The sequence below is a fragment of the Mus caroli genome, unplaced genomic scaffold, assembly GCF_978045245.1.
Source record: "Mus caroli unplaced genomic scaffold, Mus_caroli_1 scaffold_4, whole genome shotgun sequence".
Taxonomy (NCBI): Eukaryota; Metazoa; Chordata; class Mammalia; order Rodentia; family Muridae; genus Mus; species Mus caroli.
In genome coordinates this window covers 4,129,251-4,146,113 of record NW_028227259.1, presented here as the reverse complement: position 1 = coordinate 4,146,113, position 16,863 = coordinate 4,129,251, and the positions used below count along the sequence as shown (strand labels likewise).

The 16,863-nt window shown below is 36.1% G+C and overlaps 1 protein-coding gene across 1 annotated transcript in view; it reads left to right on the top strand.

The window, feature by feature from the left end:
* Znf804b (zinc finger protein 804B) overlaps positions 1 to 16,863 on the top strand; it is a 615,302-nt gene that overhangs the window by 471,321 nt on the left and 127,118 nt on the right. The gene's annotated exons all lie outside the window — the stretch shown is intronic.

The following is a 16,863-nucleotide window of genomic DNA, read 5'->3' as shown; positions in this document are numbered from 1 at the left end:
ACATAGGCAAAGTCCGTGGGCAGAATGCTTAAGGGTTGTAATGACCAGCCCTCATGTGTACAATAAGCAACTTGTAATCTTTTGTTAGCAATATTTAGTAAAATATCCTTTTTTATTCTATCTTTATAACTCTGAGATAGTTCACTGGATCTTGTAGTTGAAACTGTAAGAATCCAAAAGTAACACTGTGACCTATCTGTCCAATAAATTTCTTGTTGCATTATTCCTGTCTCAGTTATACCACCACACTGTCCCTGTACTATACTGTTATATTGATTCAAAGCAAATTCCAAATAGCACACAATGTCATCTCAAAACATTGCAGCATGTGTCATGAGTTCTTAAAAATGTAACATCATTTTCAAAATAATATCAAGTTATCTTGCTTCCCTAATTGTGTCAAAATTTGTAAATTTGGGCAGTTTGAAAACAGTGTCTCTACTTTTCACATGCTATTATGTGATCAATTTTTTTAATGGTTAATCTACAGGTCTTTTGCTACTCATTTAATGGCTACTCTTTACAATCTGTTTTCCTCATGTGAGTTTTGTGAGTATTTTTTTCTAGTGTTGTGCTTTCACATGTTTCTTAATCATCTATGCTCTCCTAAAACTATTTGTTCTACTTAGCAATCTGGTCAAATTCAGATTTCTACTTTATTTTGAAGGACGATGTCAGGAGGAATAGTGAATGCTTCCATGGAAACACAGATGATGTCTGTTACTTGTCTTTATAAAACATAACATTTGTAATAAATGGGCTCAGGCACTGTCAGTTGAATGAGTGAACTCTACAGCCAGGAATGATCAATAGCTCATATCAGTTACTCCATTTGTAATTAAATAGTGGCTCTGCAAATTAATGAAATGTGCTGCTTAGGACAGGACTTCTTGTAAACATATGCACTCAATGTGACTTTATTCAGGCTAATTAATAATAAAATATGCTTGGAATTCAGGAAAAGATAAGTGAAGACCTTATAAAATGGGTATTTGATCTTGAGCTGTGTTTTACACAGGCGTGTGTGTATATATGCTTTGAAATTGAGATGACATTGTTGACAGCAGACATAGTTACCATGAAGAAATAGAAGATAATTAGTTTCCTGGTGAGAAGTGTGCCAGCATGCAGCATCCATTACAACTCAGAATTATGCCTAATCAATTTCCTTTCTATAATTTTTTTGCACATAGTCATATTGGTTTTCTAAAATGTTAATAGAACAGCCTGTTCTCAATATTTTCATCACATCTATACACCACTTCCCTTTATTTTTAGGCTTTTGTGTAACTTTCCACACTCTTCACATTCATCCAAACAATTGCAGAGCTTCTAATGTGTAGATACATATCTATGGTAGATAGGTAAAGGGATGGATTTGGTTCTCAGCTTCAGAGCCCAAGCAATGTCATTGAGGAGACAAGCCAAAGAACATCATTATGCACAAGCATTGCAGAAATCATATGCTGTGAAAATCCAAAATTAAAAACAAAACAGAGATTGATAAAGAAAAGAGGACAAATCATCTAATTTTTGAAAAGAACTTATAGAAGTTAACCATGTAGTCAAAACCAGTACACCCTGTACGGTAGGAAGTCTATATCAAGGCAAGAGGACAGATATGAATGAAGCTGGACGCAGAAAGTGCAACCTGTTTACATGCTACTGAAGGCATGGCCACTATTTTGGGAATTTCTTTGTCTTTGAAACAATTTCATTTGTGTAATTTTCAATGTCTTATACTGGTTTCTCAGTCTTGCACCCTTGGAATTTTCCATTCTTACATGTCATTACTACAAGCCTCTGACAGAACTCTTTATTTCCAGCACTTTCCCTATTCAAATTCAGCTTATCCACTAATAACCAAATTAGCTTACCGCATTCACAAGACCACTACTTTCCTACACACTCTCCAGTGAATGGTGACTGACATTTAAATGAAGATAGGCTTATTCAGACCACCATTCAAACCACGTGCAACCTGGCTTTTGCAACTACTTCCAAACTTCTCTCCTGGAACTCCAGCATGCCCCTGCAGTTTTCTAAAAGGCACCTTATGGTTTTCCACCTGCCCCTCTTGGCTCATACTCTTCCCACTGTCTAAGATGCTTTTCCTCTTAATGGCTACAATTTATATTGCTGCCTGTTTCATCAAGATTGGCAGCTTCTATAGGAACTTTAAAGGAGATGAGACTTCATAGAAAGCTAATTAAACACAAAATTTTCCAGATTCTTTCTACTGAAAATCAATTCAGAATTTTTGTTTCTGCTGCCCACTTTTATAATAATTAAATTTTCAGTAAACCTTGGTAGTCTGCTGCCGGGATAGTGTGGAAATATTACTTTTTAAAAATTTATTTTGGCCCAAAATATTTTGAAAATTGGATGAGATTTAGATTAAGCCAAATTAAAAAAAAAATTTAATGAAAGGAAACTTTATGTTCTTAAAATGAAGAAGTCATTAAAATAAAATATGCAAAAGCAACCTCTAAATTTCAAAGCTAAATACAACCAGTTGGTTCTTGCTTCATTATAAGCTATTCTTGACAAGCATAGTGATTTTGAGGATGGTAGGATCTAACTAAGAATAAATAGATTTTGGACTTAGGAATAAGAGTGTCTGCCAACATTTTACTTCCATGTGGGTTCAATGAAATTTCTTGCCTCTGCTGCTGAATTTCCAGTAATATAATCTTCCATTTTTGAGACAGAAATCCAAAGTTAGAATCCATTCATTACTCAGCAGTAGACCAAATTAGAACTAGAAATAAAACAAGCTTTGAATCCTCCCTTTATCTTTCATGCATTATTCTCCAGTTTATGATATATCTGTATCTTAACTATTTTCTGTGTCAAATAGCAATACAGTGTACCTGATGATTTTATTGTAATTATATTATTCATGAACATACTTTTATTTATTTATCTTTTTATTCATTCATTTATTTGTGTGTGAATGTGTTTGTGTGTATAAGTGTGTGTGTGTGTGTGTGTGTGTGTGTGTGTGTGTGTGTATGAGAGAGAGAGAGAGAGAGAGAGAGAGAGAGAGAGAGATATGTTAATTTCTGATTCCTAAAAAGGCCAGGAGATAGCATCAGATGCCCTGAGATTGGTGTCAAAAATGGCTTTGATCTAGTATGTAGATGACAGGAACTGAAATAAATCCTGTGTAAAAACAGCAAGTGCTTTTAACTGCTGAGCTACATCTTTAGTTACATATAAGCACATTTTAATTCTCCAGAAGTAAGTATATATCTTTAAAAATAAAACAGAATTTCCTGTTGAACACTTAATAATACCTTCTCTGTAATTTGAACAAGAATTGAGCTATTTGGGCATTATTTATAGAGACAATTTAGTTCACCATTAATACATCTGAGGTTTTAAACTCTCTCCCACAAGGAAATATAATGAGGCTGTAGCTTTGACAATCTTTTTGTGTTTATAACTCATGTTTTGAGGAAACAATTCAGTTATTCCATCTACCATTCCCAGACATATTCTAATTCCTTACAATTGCTGAACATCATTCTAGAGCAATTTCTGTGTGTATATAAATGGCAGTTCCTTGGCTAAAGCAATACTGTGATTGTTAATACAGTGAACATGTCAATAGCAATCAATTCCTCATGAGACCATTTTTAGATCACACTCATATTTTGGAGACTAATAGCTGCAAATGTTTTATATTGAAACAGTATCACACATCTTCATATTGAGAACTCTTTTTTTACCCTAGAGACACAATTGCTCTTCTAAATTAAAAGCAAACATATACAAGCTAGAATACCTTCTGTATTCATGAAGGATCCTACTCTCAGACTCTACATGTGGAGCTTAATCCATCGAATCTCCCTTGACTTTACACAGGATTTATTTTTCTCAGAGGGTCTTGTTTAGTGTTAGGTTTCAAATCAAACTTAAAATGATTCCTTTCTAAAATGTTGTTTTGGATTCTTTCCTTCTCTACTAACTCTAGGTAAAATATTAAAGTCGATCTATCATTATCACTATGAGCCCAAAGGGGATGGCTCACATCTAAAATTGTATATTGTTTTCTTCCCAATTTTCTCTAGTTTTCTTCATAAAACTTCCATGTCAAGACCGAGTGGTTTATGTGGCCAGAGTACTAGTTACGGTTCTTATTGTTATGATGCAGTAATAATATCTGCACCACTCCCCAAAAATGATGAAGGGTTTCTTTGGAGATGCAGTTTAAAAGTGTAGGCTATCCAACACAACAGGGAAGGTGTAGCACCAAGTGAGGCAGCAGGTATCACTGTGTTCAAAGTCAACAAGAGGAAGAATAAGAAATATGACTGGGCTACAAAATCTTAAGGCCTGCCCTACTGATATACTTCTTCCAAAAGACTCTTACAGATTTCACAGTCGTATAAATCAGTTCTATGTTCTGTTAACAAGTGTTCAAACATGTGAGCAGGTGGGAAACATTCCATGCCCAAACCGCAAGTCAGACTGAAACAATAAAGAAAACCATTCTGTAATGTAATCTGTGTGTTTCACATTCTGTGAGCCCCAATTTCATAGAACATGGTGACACAGTGTGTGTGTGAGTGTGTGTGTGTGTGTGTGTGTGTGTGTGTAAGTGTGTGTGTGTGTGTTTTCTTGTAATTGGATATTCTACTAATGAAGAATTACAGCAAAACTAATCTTAGATTTTTGCTCATATTCAATTTAATTTATATATTTATTTTACATTGGCTAAAAGAATTTAAGATCATGATTTTTCACTTACAGAACACATCTATTTAAAAATCTGCATTCTGATCATAGATGTGCCATGTGCTTTCTGTTCCCTCTACCTTCAGTACTTCCATCTGACTGGGACCTTTCTGCTTCTTGTTATTAAAGCAACAAATCTTATGTCACCTCTTAGCAGGACCTTTCCTTTTCTTCATAATTCAAAGAGTGAATTATCATCTTTCTAATTCTTAACATCTCTGCAATATCTGTGGTGATCAGAGTCAGCTTGAAGGATCTTCAGATCCAGCTGTTCAATGTCCACGATTTTAAGAGTTCATTGTTTTACCACTGGTACCTTGAAATCAGTAACAAGAAATGATGAAAGCCCAGGCTTCTCCACTTTTATTTTGGAATCCTAGAGAGTTAGTAGACTGGTACAAAATTACTTGCACTCTTAAACTTAAAAAACTAAAGGGTGTGTCAGCAAAATCTTACAGGCATATGCAATAGTGTCTGGATTTGGTGGTTATATATGGGATGGATCCTTGGGTGGGGCAGTCCATGGATGGTCCTTTTTCTGTCTCAGCTCTGAACTTTGTCTCTGTAACTCCTTCCATGGGTATTTGTTCCCCATTCTAAGAAGGAACAAAGTATCCACTCATTGGTCTTCCTTCTTCTTGAGTTTCATGTGTTTTGCAAGTTGTATTTTGGGTAGTCTAAGTTTCTGGGCTAATATCCTCTTATCAGTGAATGCATATCATGTGTGCTCTTTTGTGATTGGGTTACCTCACTCAGGATGATATAATCCACATCCATCCATTTCCCTATGAATTTCATAAATTCATTGTTTTTAATTGCTGAGTAGTACTCCATTGTGTAAATGTATCACATTTTCTGCATCCATTCCTCTGTTGAGGAACATCTGGGTTCTTTCCAGCTTCTGGCTATTATAAATAAGGCTGCTATGAACATAGTGGAGCACGTGTCCTTATATCCAGTTGGAACATCTTCTGGGTATATGTCCAGGAAAGGTATTGCTGGATCTTCTGATAGTACTATGTCCAATTTTCTGAGGAACTGACATACTGATTTCCAGAGTGGTTGTACCAGGTTGCATTCCCACCAAAAATGGACAGGACCCTGATATAGCTACCTCTTGTGAGGCTATGTCAGTGCGTGCAAATACAGAAGTGGGTGCTCACAGTCATCTATTGGATGGAACACAGGGCCCCTAATGAAGAAGCTAGAGAAAGTTCCCAAGGATCTAAAGGGGTCTGCAACCCTATAGGAGGATCAACAATATCAACTAACCATTACCCCCAGAACTATGTATCTAGTTGCATATGTGGCAGAGGATGGCCTAGTCAGCTATCAAGGGGAGGAGAGACCCTTAGTTTTGCGAAGATCTTATGCCCCTGTACAGGGGAATGCCAGGGCCAGGAAGCAGGAGTGGGTGGGCTGGGGAGCAGGGTGGGGGAGGTTATAGGGGACTTTCATGATAGCATTTGAAATGTAATTGAAGAAAATATCTAATTAAAAAATTAAAGAGTTGTTTTTAATTTGCTGATTCTCCTACCCTATGTCTGTCACTAGCTCTGAAAACAAAAGTTACTCATCAATTCTAGGCACTGTGCCTCTAGAACTGAGATGCATCACTCACACCCATGCCAATAAGTCATTAAGTATTTTTAGTGAAATTAATATTTTTATTAGTTCTTAGATATTTTTACAATGTTTTTGATCATATTTATTCCTCTTCCTCAACTCCTCCCAAATACATCACCCTCTACCCAAACAGTATAATTACATCCTCCTTTTTTTTTTTTTTTTTTTTTTGGCCTATAGGGTCTAATTTGTACTTCACATGTAAGCTTAGATATGTAGACCTCTGCAAAAGTATTATCTATCTATGAGAGAATATATTATTAATTTTTAAAAATAATGTCATTCACTTAGTGGTTATCAGTTGTCAATATTTCCTCAACTGGAGTTGGAATTCCATCCCCACTTCCTCTCCAAGCTGGCAGTTTTTCTAACTTGATCTTGCACAGATCTTAAGCATACTGTTATAACCAACATGATTTCACATGTGAAGTTGCCTTTCTGTGTACAGAAAAGACAGTTTCTGTATGTTCTCCCACTGCCCCTGACTCTTATCCTATTTCCAATCAGTTTCCTGCCAAGGCAAGAGGTGTGATTATTGATAATCCATTTAGGGCTGAAAATCTTTATTCTTTTATTTTCTGCATCATGCCTAGTTTCTGGGTCTATGTGCTTTCTGCATCATGCCTAGTTTCTGGGTCTATGTGCTTTCTGTACCTTGCCTAGTTTCTGGGTCTATGTGCTTTCTGCACCTTGACTAGTTTCTGGGTCTATGTGCTTTCTGCACCATGCCTAGTTTCTGGTGTTAATTGCTATATACTACAAATAGAAGCTTTTCTATTGGCAATGGAATGACACACTGATCTATGTGTATAATGAGACAGTATAAAGAACCAGTTACATTTTATGTCCATTTCATGGAATAATAGCAGTAGATTTTGCCATGAATACTATTATTTTCTTATTATGGATTCATACACCCAATATTAGTACAAGACAAGATTTTCATCATTTGAAGTGACCCTTATATCCAATCAGAAATAAGTTGGGTGCTCCTATGATGTTCATTCTGCTATTGCAACAGTGGACTTGTCTTTCTATGCTAGTCATTATTACAGCTTTCAGAGTTTGCTTCTGGGTAAAACTGTAATCTCTGTGCTCCTTGGGAAGCACAGATAGATTGTTTCAGCACTAAAAAAACTAGCCATCTGAGATGAAACTTCCAGGCCAGAACCACCTTAAGTTCTTTATGTGCTATAACTCAAGTATGTAATATCTGTCAATTTTGAGAGGGTAACCAAAAGTACTTAAAATAGTCCATAATATTTAGGGGCATATGGGTCCTCTCTGTCTAACAACTACAAAAGAGGTAACTCATTCCAAAGATTGAGAATTATGTTGTTATTATTGTTTATTTTTGACATTATCTTTTAACTATGTTGTTCTCTTCCATCTCCTCTCTCAAAACCTATTTATAACCCTCTCTACTCCTGTCTAAATTGATGGCCTCTTCTTAGAGTTTTATTATTGCAGGCAACTATATATGTGTATATATAAATATAAACTTAAATATAACCTGTTGATTCCATATAATGTTATCTTCCAGGATGACCGTTTGAGATTAGCCATCAATCATTGTGGTCTTTGCTGGGAATGACCACTTCTGTTTCCAGATTTAGTTAGTCTCCTATAGCTTTGCTTTCTTTAATGTAGGGTTGAAGCTGCATGTGCTTTTCTCCATCAACTTGGCACGTCCAGCGGTTGCACTGATGTTCAGCTCATGTTTGGGCATTCATGTTGGTTAGATTCTGTAAGGCTGGCTTCTGACATTACTAGGAGCCAGGATCTCAGCAAACTCCACTATCCTCCAGTTCTTACAGTCTTTCTACCCATCTTTCACAAAGTTCTTCAAGTCATAAGTGTGTGAGTAGATGCATCCATTAGGTCTGTGATGCAAAACGCTGTATTTTCATTGTCCTTGGTCTTCTGCAGTGGTTTCTGTCTATTGCAAAGATAATATTTTTTTGATGAGTGATGAAGACTATACTTTTCGGTGGGTATGAGAACAAATGCTTATATATTTTTGTTAGGAATTATGCTGGACTAGGCTTTTTATTTGTTAGCCAGTGGTCTAACTGCCATTTTAGCTGTTTTTATATATGCATATGTTCTGTCAAGAAGCTTCTACAGTAGCAGGTATCCATATGGCTTTTGAAAAGGTGTTTAGTATTTTTTTTTGTTTCTCCTCATATTCCCTACCTTCCATTTGCAATTCTAACTTAACTCTTCCTTTTTTGTTGCCCCCCCCCCTTATTTTTTCTCCTTCCCTTCTCCCTCTTGCTCTGGGCTCCGGGCCTCCACCTTAATTCTTTATACTAATTTGTTCTAGCTTCTTTCTCTTAAAGACTCCCTTAATGTTTCTTTGCTAACTTCTTGATCCAAGTAAGTACTCAAATTAAGCATATATATTTGAAGATTAAAAGTTAATATCTACAATTAAGAGAAATATGCAACATGCATATTTCTGTGTCTGACTTGTCTTGTTATAGAATGATTTTTTCCATTTCCATTTATTTACCTGTGAATTTCATAATTTTGCTTTTATTAACAGCTGAAAATAATATGCTTTGTAAAATAACAACATCGAGCAGTTAATTGCCATCTGGGATCCTTTCTTTCTGATCATTGTGAATATGGTAGCAATGGCCATGAATAATTACCTCTATAATAAGATATAAAGTTCTTTAGATATATGCTGAAGATGGATAGAGTTAGATGACATGATAGACCTATTTCTAGCCTGTTTTACAAAGACCCCTTTTGTGTGTGTGTGTTTATTTTATCTGAATACATTTAACTGTACCTCATGCATACATGGCCAAGTCACCTGGAAATGTAGTTATAGACATATGTGAATCACCATGTGGGTGTTGGGAACTGAAGCTTGCTCTTCCTCAGCAAGAGTAATTAGTGGTCTTAACCTCTGAGCCATCTCTTCCCATTTCTAATTTTCTTGGGGAATTGACTTACTGATCTTCATGGTTATTACACTCGTTCACACTTCTCCAGCAGTAAATAAGCATTCCAGTTCCCCTTCAAGAGTGCCTCAATTCATCATCATTTCCTTACTTGAAGCCATCCTAAAACCCACACTCCTACAGCCACATTAACTTGTTTTTATAAAGAGACTAACATACAAATTGGAGAAAAAAAATAAACTTCAACAAATGATATCCTGAATATGATAGAATGGACCTTTTAAACAGGACCCTGATAGCATGGGTCAATATTTATTAAAGGGACCTAATTAGGACCTATTAAAGGGACCTAATGAGACTAAAAAGTTTCTTTAACACCAAACTATACAACAATTCAAGTGAAGGAAAAACTTCATGTTGGGAAAATGCCTTTCTCTGTTATTCACACGTTAGAGGATTAGTATATATAACATATATAGAACTTAGAAAACTAAACATTAGAAAGCAACACAATTCAAAGTAAAAAGAGTACTCAAAATATGGAATGCAAATAGTAAAAAAATGTTCAAAAACTTGTTCAACATCCTAAGATATTAGGTGAATGAAAATGAAAAGTGATTTAATATTTTAATAAGTATATTAAATGAGTGGGTTGCTAAAGAAATGAATTTCTATGATTGCCCATTCCACTCTCCTGCATCAATATATTTATTCATCACTGGTTAAACATTGCTTTAGGTATGTAAGCTTATCACAAAGCCCCCAAACATAAAGTTAAATAGAATTATTGAATGAAAAGCACATGTTCATTCTCTAAGAAAATATTTGACTAATATTACATGTGTCACCATTAAAAGCTCATGAGGAATTGTTAGTATCCAAGGATGTTTAAGCAATCAGATGATCTTGTCATACTTGTGGTTAAAGGGGGGGAAAGTAAATCTAAATGTTATTTAAGAATAGTTATGAAAGGCTATGCAGTTAGATGTGCATTTTAGAGTCCTTGGAGTGCTAGGAGGGATAATGAGGGAATCCAAGTTTGTACAGATTTAAATCATAACCTCGCAAGCATGAAAAGTGCTTTTGATTAGAGTAGAAATTTGCACATGGGAATAGTATTTCAATATTTATTCTATACTTAGTTATTTAGCAAATATTTTAAAACATGAATTTACTTAGCCACCCTTCCCTGTGGCATACATTTTAAGAAAATAATCAGACCGATGTCCAAGGTTGATGTACATAACTGTTTGAAAAAGAAATCCAGTACATGTAGTACGAGCATAGTAAAAAGAAAATGGCTAAATTATATTACATAGAACATAGACAATCAGTGAGAAACTAAGTTGGTGTAAGGTCTTTATTTTATGTGAAACTTGATGTGATTAATCTTATATGATGCTTAGACATACATTTACATTAAAAAGTATAGAATTATATGACAATAAGTAAATGCTAGCTCAATAAATTTTTATGTAAATTTTTAAATATATAAGATATAATGGTAAGATTTTACATAAGTTATGCAGTTTCCCAATATTTAATATTATATTACTGTGACATATATGTACATATATTATGTGTATATACATATCACTGTGTTATATACATGCATATGTACATATATATATACATGCATATGCACTTATACATATATACATATGCATGTACATATACATGTACATACCAAGCATCCTACAGTACTATAACTACATACATTTTTGTGGAAATACTTTCAAAAATCTTTATATTCTTAAATGCCAAATATTATATGGCTGCTTCTTTCTAATTTATTTCTGTATTGTCATTCACACACAAAAAACTTTCTTTGAATTTATATAAACCAGATGATAAGACAGTTCTATTTCTATTTCCTGTAGTAACCTCCCAAGTTGAGTGCACTCTGCTGTCTCTTTTGTTTTAATATGGACAGCATGCCTTTCAAGATTTCTGCAGTTGTGGTTGTAGGTCTTGTTTCAACATCATTTTGTAGATGTGATTACTCATCTCTTTAATTGCATTCATTATTTCTTTTACCCCATGGATTGGATTCCTTACTTTATCCTTTTCTTTTAATGTACTCCATCTCCTAGAATCTAAGGGGTAATATTTGTAGCAAGAAACTATGCCTGTCAGAAAGTACATATACTTATTATATTAATTTTTTATCGAATTTTTTAACTTTTGCATATTCTCAGAAATGTGAACCTTGATTTATTTTTCCAGTAGGTGCCAGCTTTCAGTACTAATATTAAGAATTTATTTACCATTAAAATTCTTACCTTTTCTTTGAGGGAAACTTGTAGATTTTTCATGATTTATTCTCAACAAAGATTTGAAAAGTCTAGAATAATGTAAAAAAAAAAGTTCACAGATGTCCCCATCCTTGTTAGCTAATTATAGTGAGAGAGAAACACAGAAATTTAATATATCCAAAAATATAATATATTAATTTTTTCTACATATTAAAAACAAAAGTAAAGATCTTGCCTTTTGGCAAAACAATTTTAGTTAGGTGTTTCAGTAAATAATTTAATTAAAAGGCAATGATGTTAAGCCAAGAATAATGAAAATAAGGCGACTCAACCTTATTTCTCTATAATATTAAAAAGAATGATTATGAGGCAGTATGTCAGCTAGTCATCAGGCCATATAACAGCAATTTGGGGAATTACTAGGGTAACACTTGGCTGGGTGAAGAAACTTTCATTCATTACCTATTTGTTTTATCAGTTAACAGTTTTGTTTACTTATATTCCAAATGTTGTCCCACTCCTGGTCTTCCCTTGCAGAGTTCTTTCTCTCATGCTCCCTCCCCTTCCCCTCTGAGAGGGTACTACCCCTGGGCAACCCCTCCACCACAGGGGAACAAGTCTCTACAGGACGGGACACACCCTCTAGCAGTGAGTCCAGATAACCCAGTCCTTTACTACATATGTATCAAGAGCCTCTGACCAGTCTGTATATGCTGTTTGATTGTTGTCTCAGTCTCTGGGATCACCCAGGGGGTCTAGGTTAGTTGACACTGCTTTCCTTCCTATGGAATTGCATTCCCCTTCAGCTAGTTCAGTCCTTGCCCTAACTCTTCTATTAGGATCATGAATGTCAGTCCAATGCTTGACTGTATGTGCATCTGTCTCAGCCTTTCAGATGATAGCCAAGCGAATCTCCTATCTGCAAGCAAAATATAACATCCATAATAGTTTCCAGGATTGGTGCCCATCTTTGAGATGGATCCAATGTTGAGCTGGTCACTGGTTGGCCAGTTGTTCAGTCTCTGTCCCATTTTTGTCCCTGCATTTCTCTTAGACAGGAATAATTCTGGGTCAAAAATATTGTAGGAAGGTTAGAGTCCCCATCCCTCCACTGGGGGGAGGTATCTTCAGGTTCCATATAACCACTGATGGGCACATTGGCTAAGGTCACCCACATTGAGTCCTGGATGTCTCCCCCATCCTAGGTGTCCATGACTTTCTAGAGACCCTCAACCCCAGCAGCTGCATATTTTCATCCATTCTTCTGACCCTCTGTACTTCTTTTCTATCTCCCCATAAACCTGATACTGCTTCCCTTTTCACATCCCCCTCTCCTCTCCCACCCAGGTCCCTCCTTCCCTCTGCCTCCCATGATTATTTTGTTACCCCTTCTAAGGGGGATTGAAGCATCTTCACTTGGGCCTTCATTCCTGTTTATTTTCTTAGGGTCTGTGGGGTACTTCATAGGTATTCTGTACTTTTTGACTAATATCTATTTATCGGTGGGTACATATTATACATGTCCTTTTGGGTCTGGGTTACCTCACTCAAGATGATATTTTCTAGTTCCATCCATTTGCCTCTGTGTTCATTATCTGAACTATAGCTCAGGTTGACTTGGAACTTATTATGTAGACCAGTTATTCTCAAACTCATAACAACCTTCTTGCTTCAGTCTCACAAATGTTTTGATTATAAGAGTGTTAATTGGCCCTTCCAGTTGTCGCTAGCACAAGGACACCATGAGCCTGGAGTAGGCGGACACCGCCAAAATCCCCATGAGGACTCTCCACGCGATCTTAGGACCACCAGTGAGTGGAACACAACTTCTGTTCCAATCCAATTGCTTGGGACCTGAGAAAGCATTAGGGAAGCAGGAAACTGGCCTGAACAGGGTCACAAGTCCCTTCCGGTCAGTGCCAGCATTTGGTCACCTGGGCACAGAGTTGGCGGACATTTCTGGGTCTTCAATTCTATTCCATTGGTCTATTTGTCTGTCACTATACCAGTACCATGCAGTTTTTATCACAATTGCTCTGTAGTAAAGCTTTAGATCCGGCATGGTGATTCCACCAGAGGTTCTTTTATCCTTGAGTAGAGTTTTTGCTATCCTAGGTTTTTTGTTATTCCAGATGAATTTGCAGATTGCACTTTCTAATTCGTTGAAGAATTGATTTGGAATTTTGATTGGGATTGCATTGAATCTGTAGATTGCTTTTGGCAAGATAGCCATTTTTACAATGTTGATCCTGCCAATCCATGAGCATGGGAGATCTTTCCATCTTCTGAGATCTTCTAGAATTTCTTTCTTCAGAGACTTGAAGTTTTTATTATACAGATCTTTCACTTCCTTAGTTAGAGTCACGCCAAGATATTTTATATTATTTGTGACTATTGAGAAGGGTGTTGTTTCCCTAATTTCTTTCTCAGCCTGTTTATTCTTTGTGTAGAGAAAGGCCATTGATTTGTTTGAGTTAATTTTATATCCAGCTACTTCACCGAAGCTGTTTATCAGGCTTAGGAGTTCTCTGGTGGAATTTTTAGGGTCACTTATAGATACTATCATATCATCTGCAAAAAGTGATATTTTGACTTCATCTTTTCCAATTTGTATCCCTTTGATCTCCTTTTGTTGTCGAATTGCTCTGGCTAGGACTTCAAGTACAATGTTGAATAGGTATGGAGAAAGTGGACAGCCTTGTCTAGTCCCTGATTTTAGAGGGATTGCTTCAAGCTTCTCACCATTTACTTCGATGTTGGCTACTGGTTTGCTGTAGATTGCTTTTATCATGTTTAGGTATGGGCCTTGAATTCCTGATCTTTCCAAGACTTTTATCATGAATGGGTGTTGGATCTTGTCAAATGCTTTTTCCGCATCTAATGAGATGACCATGTGGTTTTTGTCTTTGAGTTTGTTTATATACTGGATTATGTTGATGGATTTCCGTATATTGAACCATCCCTGCATCCCTGGGATGAAACCTACTTGGTCAGGATGGATGATTGTTTTGATGTGTTCTTGGATTCGGTTAGCAAGAACTTTATTGAGGATTTTTGCATCAATATTCATAAGGGATATTGGTCTGAAGTTTTCTATCTTTGTTGGGTCTTTTTGTGGTTTAGGTATCAGAGTAATTGTGGCTTCATAGAATGAGTTGGGTAGAGTACCTTCTGTTTCTATTTTGTGGAATAGTTTGTGAAGAACTGGGATTAGATCTTCTTTGAAGGTCTGATAGAACTCTGCACTAAACCCATCTGGTCCTGGGCTTTTTTTAGTTGGGATACTATTAATGACTGCTTCTATTTCTTTGGGGGATATAGGGCTGTTTAGATCATTAACCTGATCTTGATTCAACTTTGGTACCTGGTATCTGTCTAGGAACTTCTCCATTTCATCCAGGTTCTCCAGTTTTGTTGAGTATAGCCTTTGGTAGAAGGATCTGATGGTGTTTTGTATGTCTTCAGGATCTGTTGTTATGTCTCCTTTTTCATTTCATTTCTGATTTTGTTAATTAGGATGCTTTCCCTGTGCCCTCTAGTGAGTCTGGCTAAGGGTTTATCTATCTTGTTGATTTTCTCAAAGAACCAGCTCCTTGATTGGTTGATTCTTTGAATAGTTCTTCTTGTTTCCAAGAAGAACTATTGGTTGATTTCGCCCCTGAGTTTGATTATTTCCTGCCATCTACTCCTCTTGGGTGAATTTGCTTCCTTTTGTTCTAGTGCTTTTAGGTATGTTGTCAAGCTGCTAATATGTACTCTCTCTAGTTTCCTTTTGGAGGCACTCAGAGCTATGAGTTTTCCTCTTAGAAATGCTTTCATTGCGTCCCATAAGTTTGGATATGTTGTGGCTTCATTTTCATTGAACTCTAAAAAGTCCTTAATTTCTTTCTTTATTCCTTCCTTGACCAAGGTATCGTTGAGAAGAGTGTTGTTCAGTTTCCAAGTGAAGGTTGGTTTGTATTATTTACATTGTTATTGAAGATCAGCCTTAGTCCATGGTGATCTGATAGGATGCATGTGACAATTTCAATATTTTTGTATCTGTTGAGGCCTGTTTTGTGACCAATTATGTGGTCAATTTTGGAGAAGGTACCATAGGTGCTGAAAAGAAGGTATATCCTTTTGTTTTAGGATAGAATGTTCTGTAGATAGCTGCCAGATCCATTTGATTCATAATTTCTGTTAGATTCACTGTGTCCCTGTTTAGTTTCTGTTTCCATGATCTGTCCATTGGTGAAAGTGGTGTGTTGAAGTCTCCCACTATTATTGTATGAGGTGCAATGTGTGCTTTGAGCTTTACTAAAGTTTCTTTAATGAATGTGGCTGCCTTTGTATTTGGAGCATAGATATTCAGGATTGATAGTTCCTCTTGGAGGATTTTACCTTTGATGAGTATGAAGTGTCCCTCCCTGTCTTTTTTAATGACTTTGGGTTGGAAGTCAATCTTATCAGATATTAGAATGGTTACTCCAGCTTGTTTCTTCATACCATTTGCTTGGAAAATTGTTTTCCAGCCTTTCATTCTGAGGTAGTGTCTATCTTTTTCTCTGAGATGAGTTTCCTGTAAGCAGCAAAATGTTGGGTCTTGTTTGTGTAGCCAGTTTGTTAGTCTATGTCTTTTTATCGGGCAGTTGAGTCCATTGATATTAAGAGATATTAAGGAAAAGTAATTGTTGTTTCCTGTTATTTTTGTTGTTAAAGTTGGCATTCTGTTCTTGTGGCTGTCTTCTTTTAGGTTTGTTGAGGGATTACCTTCTTGTTGTTTCTAGGGCGTGGTTCCTGTCCTTGTATTGGGTTTTTTCTGTTATTATCCTTTGAAGGGCTGGATTCGTGGAGAGATAATATGTGAATTTGGTTTTGTCGTGGAATACTTTGGTTTCTCCATCTATGTTAATTGAGAGTTTGGCTGGGTATAGTAGCCTGGGCTGGAGTTTGTGTTCTTTTAGTGTCTGTATAACATTCGTCCAGGATCTTCTGGCTTTCATAGTCTCTGGTGAGAAATCTGGTGTAATTCTGATAGGCTTGCCTTTATATGTTACTTGGCCTTTTTCTCTTACTGCTTTTAGTATTCTGTCTTTATTTAGAGCATTTGTTGTTCTGATTATTATGTGTCGGGAGGTATTTCTTTTCTGGTCCAGTCTATTTGGAGTTCTGTAGGCTTCTTGTATGTTCATGGGCATCTCTTTCTTTAGATTTGGGAAGTTTTCTTCTATAATTTTGTTGAAGATGTTTGCTGGTCCTTTGAGTTGAAAATCTTCATTCTCATCCACTCCTATTATCCGTAGGTTTGGTCTTCTCATTGTGTCCTGTTTTCTTGGATGTTT